The following is an 11,806-nucleotide window of genomic DNA, read 5'->3' as shown; positions in this document are numbered from 1 at the left end:
TTTTTGATATGGCAACATACAAAGTATCTTTTATATCTCCTAGTTCAGCTAAGTAGTTTTTTATATGATACATTTCTCATTGGATCAGTTATTTCATTATCTGTTGGTATTTCTCAATGGGATTAGTTTACTATCTTAAATAGAAAGTTTTAAGCATACACCTCTTGAACCTATCAAAAGAGTATCTCTAAAATTTTTAACAGATTTTTTAGGGATGGGAGTGGGGAGTTTGTTTACTAGCATTCCACTGATATGTTTGTCTGTGAATTTTGTACCTGTTCTTTTTATTGAGCCATTTATTAATTCTAGCAATTTTTAAATTAATTCCTAAGGGCTTATATTATATATAATATATTTATGCATAAATATATAATTACTTATTACACATAAATATAATACAGTAGAATTATTAATTTATATTTTTATACATATGAATATTTTCATATTTTATGTAATGGATGTTTGTCAGAAATAAAAAATTGATTGTGCACATTAAATTAAGAGGGGCCTGAATCATTCTGACCTTGAAATGGTATAATTAAAGTAGCCTGGTTAAGGCTTACAGACTTCTGCTTTACACGAATAAAAGCATTCCAAGAGGTGATCATCACAGTAAGAAGTTTTCCAGAAGGCATGATCCCAAACCAGCTACTTACATGTAGGATCAGTTGTATGTACTTTGTTGCTGTTCTGCTACTACAATTAAGCTTTTACCTTTTCTTTACTTTCAAACAGAAAGGCCTGACAAACTATGAAGGGCCTCAGGGTGCCCAGAAACCACACAAATGGTGCCCTCCTATTGAACTGTACCTTAAGGCAAGAACTGATGCTGAACTAATGAGAGTGTGTCAAGGTATTACTGGTTCAGGTCTCATCACTTCTAATTAGGGCTTCTCGAATTCTGTGAACCTTGCCAGGATTCTGGCTTGGGTCATTTTAATGTGTTTCCATTTTAAAGCCTGGCTGCTAATTTAGATTTTTTTTTTTTTTCTGTAGGATTTCCTGAATCATTATGACTTAAAAGTCATTTATTTTGCCTTTTATAATGGGAAACTCTTTATTTTGAAATAATTTTAGTCTTACAGAAAAATTGCAAATATTGTACAAAAAATTCTCATATTCCCTTCACCCACACCCAAATGTTAACATTTTACACATTTGCATTATTATTCTCTTTCTCTCCTATTCTCTGTTCTCCGTGTATGTGTGTGGTGTGTGTGTATATTCACCGACACATATATACATATTATTTTTAACCACTTGAGATTAACTTGCAGATGTGTTGCCTTTTACACCTAAATACTTCAATGTATATTTCCTAAAAGCAACGACACTCTCTTACATAATACTACATAATTATCAACACCAATAGACCTTATTAAAATTTTACACATTGTCCTGACAGCATCCTCTATGTAAATAATAAAAGTATTTTCAGGTCTAGAATCCAATTCAGAATCACAAGTTGCATTTAACTTTCATGTCTCCAATAGTCCTTAATCTGCTCCTCAGTTTTTGTCTTTTGTGACCTTGACATTTGTGAAGACTATAGGCTAGGTATTTTGTAGAAACTTTCTCTTAATTATAAATCTTCAACTAATTCTAGAGGCATGACTTTTAACTTGCAATTGAACTCTCTGATTATCTTAATTTTTCCATGTCTAATCTGAAAACATTTAGCTCCAACTTATTGTTAAAGAATTCAAACATACAAGGGCAGAAACATGGGAAGGGAATTAACATTTGCTGAGTACTTGAAAAACCCTCGTACAGGGCAGTTGATAAACATTTAATTAGCACATCCTCTTGTAACTTATTATTATTATTACTACTACCCCATTATGCAAATGGGAAAATGGGTGCTCAGAGATTGTGACCTGCCTAAAGCTACACAGTTGGAGATAAGACATTTTGTAATCTAAATCCTCCCCTTCAACACACTCCTTCTGAAAGGATCCGTGAAATTTACCTTGGCCCTCTCCGACACTTGGCTCCATATAGACTTTGACTTTTGCAGGCTCTTCTAGCCTTCCATGGAGCTCACTAATTAATACGTTTCCTTTCCACTGGACTGGGAGTTAGCTCTTGAGGAGGAAGGACCACAGTTGTTTACTTTGTAGACCCTGTGCCTAAATCAAAGCCTGGAATTTAAACTGTATTTCTTGAAGGAAAGCATTTGAGAGTGTGACGTCTAAGGAATAAGCAGTGCATCCTGGGCCTGTGGTCCATATTCGGGACCAAAGCCTCTTCCTGAGCTCCAGAACTGTCCCCATGCCCCGTGTACAGTGTGAGACTCGGTGCCACCCAGGGCACAGGACCCCAGCTGGCTCCCCATGGTGAGCCCCAGCCTGGCACTTTGACACCATTGTTTGAATTTTGAGATTTAAAACATTCAAAAAAATACTCACCTTGTAAACTAGAAAGAAAAGTTGCATCATTTTCAAGGGTGAAAGAGATCAAGGACCAAGTCTTTCATGATGTTTCTCACTTGTGAAAGTTTGCGAAACAAATGGGAGAAATGACACCTGCTTCTAGGAAATTTAAGTCTTTTTTTCTTTAATATTTGCTTGTTCTACTTAAGTGTCACCCAAGAGAAACTGCTGAGAGCAGGATAATATTGACAGCCACACTGAATATGAGTCTGGAACCATAATCTTTAGGTGAATAAATATCAGTAAAAAGGGAAGGTCCGTGGATGCCATCAGATGTGCATATAATTTCTCAATTTTCTCAAACTCTACTGTGCACAATTAACAAAAAACTATTGAAAAAGCTATAATGATAAAAACCAAAACACTGTATTTTGTGTATAAATGGCCCCTAAATGCAAACCAGTTCTTTCATTTGGTGCTCACCTGAAGAGGACTGAGCTGGTTTTGTCACTATGATAAGCAGGACTTCAGTGTTGCTGCACCATCTGAATACACTTTCCTAGTCTGTTTCCTTCTTCATTCTCCCCAGTAACTGCTTCTCACCCTTCCTGTCAAATCTCCAACACCTTTCCTCTCTCTTCACTGTAAGCTGATGAACTGCCTTCTGTTAGCTCAGAAATATTGAAAAGGATTAGAAGAGAACCCCCAACAAACCCCACTGTTCAGTCCTCCCCCACCATCATCTGTACACATATTCTCTCCCTTCCCTACCTGAAGCTCTGGCCAATCACGTATTGTCAGCTGAGACCACCTCCTCTACTGTGCACCAGATCCTTTCTATTTTCTACTACCCAGGGGCATCACACAAGCAAATGGCCCCCTCCTCCTACATCATCAATATTTATGTCTCTCCAGACTCATTCCAGTAATCACACTTACATACTGTAGTACCTCCTACCTTTAAAAGTCCTCTGTTGACTCTGCACATTCTCGCATTATCTCATTAATTTGCTGTATACTTTTACAATAAACCTTCTCGAAAGAGTCATCTATACTTGATGACTCTCATTTCTCCCCTTCTATCGTCTCTCAAATCTATTCCACAGGACTTTGGTGTTTTCACCCCTGTGATCCATAGAAATTACTCTTGTCAAGGTTACCAATGACCTCTAGGTGGCTGAATCTAATGTCCCAAGTCCTCATGTAACTTTATCTGTTATTTGGTGTGGTTGTCCCTCTTTGCTTCTGGAAACACTTTGGCACTAGGAAGACATGCTCCTTAAAATATTTTTCTTATTAATATTGTTTTTAATTGTAAAATTATAATTGTATACATTTATGGAGTACAATGTGATCTTTTGATACACATATACAATGTGGAATGACTAAATTCAGTTAAGTAACATCCGTCACCTCATTTACTTACCATTTTTTATAGTGAGACGTCTGAAATTTACTCTCATAGCTATTTTGAAATATATCATACACTATTATTGGCTATAGTCACCCTGCTGTGCCACAGATCTCAAAAACTTATTCCTCACACCTGTAATGCTAGCACTTTGGGAGGCCGAGGCAGGCGGATATCTTGAGTTTCGAACTCCTGTTCGAAACCAGTCTGGGCAACATGGCGAAACCCCATTTCTAGTAAAAATAGAAAAATTAGCCAGGTGTGGTGGCAAATACCTGTAGTCCCAGCTACCTGGAAGACTGAGGTGGGAGAATTGCTTGAATCTGGGAGGCGGAGGTTGCAGTGAGTTGAGATCACGCCACTGCACTCCAGCCTGGATGAGGAAGCGAGACTATATCTCTAAATAAACAAACAAACAAACAAACAAACAAACAAACCAAAAACCAAGAAACAACAACAACGAAAAACTTATTTATTTTGCCTAATTGAAATTTTGCTCCTTTTGACCAGTAACTCCCCATTTCATTTCTTGCTTTCCCTCCCCACCCCTAGTAACCACCATTCTATTCTCTACTTTTATGAATTTGATTTCTTTCGGATTCAATGTATAAGTGAGACCATGCAGTATTTGTCTCTGTGTGCCTCGCTTACTTCGTTTAGCATCATTTCCTTCAGCTTCATTCATGTTGTCATAAATGACAGAATTTCCTTCGTGTTAGAGGCTGAATAGTATTCCATTGTGTATATATACCATATTTTCTGTATCCATTCATTGATGAACATTTAGTTTGAGTCCATATCATGGCTATTGTGAATAATGCTGCAGTAAACATGAGAGTGCAGCTATCTTTTCAACATACGTATTTCAATTCTTTTGACTACATATCAAGAAGCAGAATTGCTGGGTTATATGGTGGTTCTATTTTTAGTCTTTTGAGGTACCTCCATACTATTTTCCATTATGGCTGTACTAATGTGCGGTTTTACCAGCAGTGCAAAGGGGTCCCATTTCTCTACATTCTTACCAACACCACAATAAACTCACACATTTACAGTCAATTGATTTTTGACAAAGGTGCCAAGAGCATACAATGGGGAAAGGGCTGTCTCTTCAAAAAATGGTGCTGGGAAAATCAGATATCCACATTCAGAAGAATAAAATTGGATATCCATCTCATATCATATTAAAAAAAAAAATCTCAAAATTGATTGAAGACTTAAATAGTAGACCTGAAACTGTAAAACTACTAAAAGAATATATAGGGGGAAGCTTCACAACAATGCTCCGGGCAATAATATTTTAGATAGGATCCCAAAAGCACAGGCAACAAAAGCAAAAATAGACAAATGGGATTTCATTAAACTAAACCATTTCAGCACAGCAAAGGAAACAATTAACAAAATGAAAAGATAACTCAAGGAGTGGAAGAAAATATCTGCAAACCATATGATATAGTTTGAATATTTGTACCTTCCGAATCTCATGTTGAAATGTCATCCCCAGTGTTAGAGGTGGCAGATAGCGGTGTCTGTGTCATGAGGAGGGATCCCTTGTAAATGGCTTGATGCCCTCGCTACAGAAATAAGTGAGTTCTCACTCTATTAGTTCACATGGGAGCTGACTGTTTAAAACAGCATGGTGTCTCTCTTACTTCCACTCTTGCTATGTGACGTGCCTGCTTCCGCTTTGCCTTCCATCGTGAGTAAAAGCTTCGTGAGTCCTTTCCAAAAGTTGAGCAGGTACCGGCACGATGCTGCTTGTACACCCTGCAGAATCATGAGTCAAATAATCAACTGTGTTTTCTTCATAAATTACCCAGCCTTGAGTATTCCTTTATAGCAATGCAAAACCGACTAACACACCGTACATCTGATAAGGGATTAACATTCAAAATATGTAAGGACCCAAACAAGTCCATAAGAAAATCAATAACCCAATTAAAAAATGAGCAAAGGACCTGCACAGACATTTCTCAAAAGAAAGCATTAAAAAAGCCAATAGGTTCATGAAAAACTGCTCAAAATCACTAATTATTAGGGAAATACAAATTAAAATCACAATGAGATATCACCTCACACTGTTAGAATGGAAGACACACTCTTTTTATTCTCTTCTGATCTCACTAACTGCTAGATTTAGTCTTGGTTGGTTTACCAAGCAGGAAATTTCATCCAGTTTGAGGTGGTGGGGTCATAATGCAGGTAGTTTTTAAAACATCTTTCAAGTTATTACTGAAAGTCAAATGGACCAACCAGCATAGTGAAAGGACAAAATATGCATGAAAATCATCCTCAAGAAAACTGGATGACAGAAAATCTTCCCAAATCACAGAATTCAGGCATATCAGGCAAACATCTACCAGCAACAGGACTGGTGAGGGATCAGCAGTTGTGTAGTGCAAGTGATAGAACAATGAAAAACAGCTAGGCGCGGTGACTCAGGCCTGTAATCCCAGCAATTTGGGATACCGAGGCAGGTGGATCACTTGAGGTCAGGAGTTCGAGACCAGCCTGTCCAACATGGTAAAACTCCCGTCTCTACTAAAAATACAAAAATTAGCTGGATGTGGTGGTAAGTGCCTGTAATCCCAGCTACTTGGGAGGCTGAGGCACGAGAATCACTTGAACCCAAGAGGTGGAGGTTTCAGTGAGCCGAGATCGCACCACTGCATTCCAGCCTAGGTGACAGAGTGAGACTCCCTGCCGCAAAAAAAAAAAAAAAAAAAAAAAAAAAAAAGAGAGAGAGCGAGAGAGAGAAATGAAACACAAACCTAACAAGCCCTACAAGTTGTAAAATTGGAATATCACTAAAACCAATGAAACAAACCCACACATATTCCCAAACATAGAAGAGCCACCCTGAGTGGAACCCAAGTACATGGATATGAGAACAACTAGTGAATAGAAGTCCTCACATGGTCCCAAGTTGCAAGTGAGTACAGAAAACTGTGTGCAACTGGGGAGAATCATAGAAATCACACTGAACTGAACAGGAGCCCTGAGGCAAAGAGAGATAAGGTTCAGGGAGTGGCTGCTGGGTGGGAGAGGAAGTCAGGAAAAGTGGACTCCAGAAGGTGCTATCAAAACTGAGTGCAAACAGCATCACAGGCAGAAAACATTCCTGAACCATCCTCATTCTTCCATTTTTATTTTTTAAAAATTCTACCACCTTGTTGGAGAAATTGCAGCAGTTTTCTTGTGGAATGCTTCCCGACTCTGATTTTGTTTGCTCTCTCATAGTGTCATTTTACTTTTCCTCTGCTAACTACATTTTCTGTAAACCAGAAGTTAGCTCTCCATGTTGGATTGGAAGCAGGTTTGATTCTTTGCTAGAAATACTATGTATTAGTGCTGGATGAGTATAGCATCCTGCATCACATCAGAAAGGACCTAAGGTATGATTTCCCACTTTGAATGGTGGGAAGATTGATCAGTATTTCCAGGGGTGACAGCTTGATTTTCCCACAGTGAAGATCTGGTCTTAGTCTGTTTGACATGCTATAACAAAATACCACATAGACTGGGTGATTTATAAAGAAATTTATTTCTCATAGTTCTGGAGGCTGGAAAGTCCAAGATGAGAGTCCTGGCAGGCCCAGTGTCTGGTGAGGGCCTTATTACTGCATCGTCACATGTCAGAAACGCATAACGGCAAAAAAGGACTGGGTGAAGCCTCTTTGATAAAGGTCTTGATCCCATTCACCAGGGCTTTACCCTAATGATATAATCACTTCCTAAAGGCCCCACCCTTTAACACAGTTACATGGGTGATTAGGTTTTAACACCTGAATTTTGAGGGATAGTCACACCATAACAGACCTCTGTCAACTAACTCATTTGACTGGTGACCATGGGATTCTGGTGACCACAGAATCCAGTCACTTCTACACACTCTTGCCACCACACATGTTGCGGAAGCCACCACAAACTCTCACCGGAAGTATTACCACAGTCTACTCACCTGTTGCCCGATTTTCTTTCCTTTCTTCTTTTCTCCCTGCATTCCCTGGGCAGCTGCGTCACCCTCAACAGGTTAGGTGGCCATTTCTTTGGCAGATGAAAAAACAAACAAACAAACAAACAAACAAAACATCTGTCTGGGGCCGCAGCCACGTACACAGTGAGTCTGTGATCTGTTGTTGCCTGTTGCCTGTTCCTGTGATTGCTCCCCAATAATCTCTTCTCAATAAAGGAATCAGAGAGATCCTTCAGAAACCCGGGTCCCCTCATGTTACTCCTCTGTGCCAAACTCTCCAACAGATTCCTAACTCACTCACAGTAACAGTGGACTGCATGGCCTCTGAGGCCTCTGAGGCCTCAGTGATCTGGCCCCTGTTGCCACTTTCAGCTCATCTCCGGCCACCTTGCCCTTCCTCACTCCATGCCCACGTCCTGGCCTTCCTTCCAGTGTTTACTTAAACGTCACTTTCCCAATGAGGCCTTTCCTGACCACCCTCCTACAACAACTCTTATCTTGGCCCTATGGCTCCCTTCCTCTGCTTTATTTGTCTCCACTGCACATAAAACGATCTGAAGTAGTTTTATTTACTTGCTCACATAATTATTTTCTGCCACCTTACCTAGAATGTAATTTATATGAAGACTGGGACTTTATTTTGTCCCCCATCACTGCCTGTGATGAAGAACTCTGCATTCAATGCCAGAGAAACTCCTGACCTGGCTGAATGTGAGTGGACAATCAGGTTTGTGGATTCTGCACTTGAGGGGTGAATTACAGCATATATAATGGAAATTTTGACTACACTTAGCTTTTGCTTTATGCACTCATTTTACAACTTAACCCTTTAACTAATATTTGACACCATTATAGACGACTGTGTCCATATAGCCTCTTTCATAAAATAGATGACAAGAACTTGGAGACACAAGGGGGTATAAAGCCTCTGACTACAAACAGCAAATGAATGCTGATGTCAATGGCCCTAAACATGAAATATACTGGATAAAATGTACTGGGCTCATAGTCTCAATTTTAATTCAACCCAAATAACATGAGGCTTTCTTGCTTCCAACTCAAACCTCATGTCAACGCAGTACCATACACAGAAAAACCCATAAATCTGACTCCAAAAATCCCTAAGGAGTAATACAAGTCTTTCGTTGCAGTTTTCATTTTTATGAGATTCTGGAGGAGGGGGCTATTGCATTATCAAAAATACGCTAAGATTTTGTAACACACTCACCAACCATTGTTCCTCCTCCTCCTCTTTTTTATTTATTTTTTAAAGAAAAGAGCTCATTTACTTGGTAAATTGAAAACTAATAATAGCCCTAATTAAACACTTTACTTCTCCCGCTATAGAGCAAAGTAAGAACAAATGAAAGCATGGCAATCCCTAATGTTAAGTGAATTATCTAGAATGATATAATTTACAGCTAGTGGATCTGAACACTGACTCTGAAAACCCAGGCTCTTCTCACTCCATTACTCCTCACTGCTACCAAGGTGACCCTCAAGTGAATCATGAGTTCCAAATCCTCTTAATTTGTTTTTCTTTATCACTTTTATTTAGGTGCCTTGTGTATTATTGACCTTTTCGCCTTTTAATTAAAACAAACCCCCCAATTTTTTTTTTTTCTGTTCACCTCTTCATTCTTATTCACTGCCATGGTTTTAAAATCCCCCCTAAAATTTCAATTCTTTTGTTTTTTCAGAAGTTAATCCAAATACACTCCCATTATCACCTGCCTGTCCTTATTATCACTTTCCATCTACAATTTACAAATTTCATTTGGAGCTTAGTTTCTAGAAATGTGCCAGAAGTAACTTTTTTTCCCAAAGCTGGGTGGGGTAGGGGGCAGAATTTTTTTCTTAATATTTCTTTCAGTAAATAATTTTATTGCCTCCCAAGCTGGTCTTCATAAGAAAGCCTCAGGGAGAACCTTTGCTAAGGCAGTGTGGGAAGGAAATGTGGCGTTGGAGCCCCCCACAGAGTCCCCACTGGGGCACTACCTAGTGGAACTGTGAGAAGAGGGCCACCATTCTCCAGACCCCAGAATGGTAGATCCACCGACAGTTTGCACCGTGTGCCGGAAAAGCTGCAGGCACTCCACACCAGCCTGTGAACGCAGCAGCAGAGGCTGTACCCTGCAGAGCTACAGAGGAGGAGCTGCCCAAGGCCATGGGAGCCCAGCCCTTGCATCAGCATGCCCTGGATGTGAGACATGGAGTCAAAGGAGATCATTTCGAACCTTTAAGATTTGATGACTGCCCCATCACGTTTTGGACTAGCACGGTGCCTGTGACCTCCTTGTTTTGGCCAATTTCTCCCATTTGGAATAGGAACATTTACCCAATACTTGTATCCCCATTGTATCTTGGAAATAACTAACTTGCTTTTGATTTTACAGGCTCATAGGTGGAAGGGACTTACCTTGTCTCAGGTGAGACTTTGGACTTGGACTTTTGTGTTAATGCTGGAATGAGTTAAGACTTTGGGGGACTGTTGGGAAGACACGATTGGTTTTGAAATGTGAAAAGGACAGATATTTTGGAGGGGCCAGGGCAGAATGATATGGTTTGACTGTGTCCCTACCTAAATCTTATCTTGAATTGTAATCCCCAAGTGTCAAGGGAGGGACCTGATGGGAGGTGATTGGATAATGGGGGTGGTTTCGGCCATGCTGTTTTCATAATAGTGAGGGAGCTCTCATGTGATCTGATGGTTTTAAAAGTGGCAGCTTTCCCCTGCACACTCTGTCTCTCTCCTGCCACCATGTAAGGTGTGCCTTGATTCCCTTTCGCCTTCTGTCATGATTGTAAGTTTTCTGAGGCCTCCCCAGCGGTGCAGAACTATGAGTTAATGAAACCTCTTTCCTTTATAAATTACCCAGTTTCAGGTAGAATCTTTTTAGCAGTGTGAAAAAAGAGCAATACAGACAGCTTCTAGCAATTTTACATCACTTTTATGTTCAATGGGAATATTTATAACATAGGTCAACCTGGTTATCATGTTAACTAGAAGGTGTGGACCAGTGGTTCTCAGTCTTGAGAGTGCATGAGAATCACCTGCAGAGCTTGTTCACAGACTGTTGGGCCCACCCAAGAGTTTCTGATTCAGTCTGAGGTGAGGCTTGAGAATTTGCATTTCTAACAAGCTCCCGGGTGATGCTGATGCTGCTGATTTGGGTACCACTCTTTTGAATACTATTATAATTATTCTAATATTTTAAATATTTTTGGCTTTATGGAAGTATAATTGAATAGAAATTTTATGTATCTACGGTGAACAACTTGATGTTTTGATATGCATATAAATTCTGAATTGACTGTCCACTCTTGAAGTTTCTTATGTCGCTCTAGCCTTTTTTTCTTCCTACGTCTGTAAACTCCCAACCTATCTTTCCTTCTTCCCCCTTGTGTTTCCCATTTCCTCCATCTTCCTTCTACCACATATCTCTATGACATTTCTGATATAGGTCAGTTTAGCTTTTCTTTGTTTTTAGTTTGGCAACAACCATAGTCACAGCTCAACACAACAGACACAGAACAGTGTGAACAAAGGTCCTCCATTCCCTCTCAGGAGCCAGCTGAGCAGCGTCTACTGTAGCATTCATCTATACCACAGTGAAGATTCTCATTCCCCTACTGTCTTGCTTCTTAGCCTTGCTTAATTCCCCAACCCTTACCCTGCAGCCATTTTGAATAAACTCTTGTAAAGTACAGAGGACAGACATCTGAAATATCCATTTCTCACCATTAAGCATGCAACAGGATATGCCTCTGCCACGCCCATCTAATTGTGGTTTATTTGCTTAATATTAAAATGCTCTCAGATATACATAAGCCATCTGCTTTTCCTCCAGATTCACTGAGCCCTGGTGCATTAAGCATCTGTAGAGCTATTTCATTTTATGTCATTAAGGATGGGAATGTGCAAATGTAAATACCAATTGGAAAGCTTAAGTAGTTTTTCAAATTTTTCAATCATGCTGTTTACTATATTATTATTCTAGATTAGTCTACTTTAGGTATAATTTCACAGTATCATCAAAGTCCTAC

At 39.5% G+C, this 11,806-nt stretch overlaps 1 protein-coding gene across 1 annotated transcript in view; it reads right to left on the bottom strand.

Moving 5' to 3' along the window:
• Positions 1–4,961: 4,961 nt before the first annotated feature.
• The window catches only part of NKAIN3 (sodium/potassium transporting ATPase interacting 3), a 764,304-nt gene continuing 757,459 nt past the window's right edge, over positions 4,962–11,806 (bottom strand). The window contains exon 7 of the transcript XR_012093693.1: positions 4,962–5,550. The gene's annotated coding sequence lies outside the window, so the exon portion shown is untranslated. The remainder of the gene's footprint in view (positions 5,551–11,806) is intronic.

The sequence above is a fragment of the Chlorocebus sabaeus genome, chromosome 8 (assembly GCF_047675955.1).
Source record: "Chlorocebus sabaeus isolate Y175 chromosome 8, mChlSab1.0.hap1, whole genome shotgun sequence".
Taxonomy (NCBI): Eukaryota; Metazoa; Chordata; class Mammalia; order Primates; family Cercopithecidae; genus Chlorocebus; species Chlorocebus sabaeus.
This window is presented reverse-complemented; position numbering and strand designations above follow the sequence as displayed.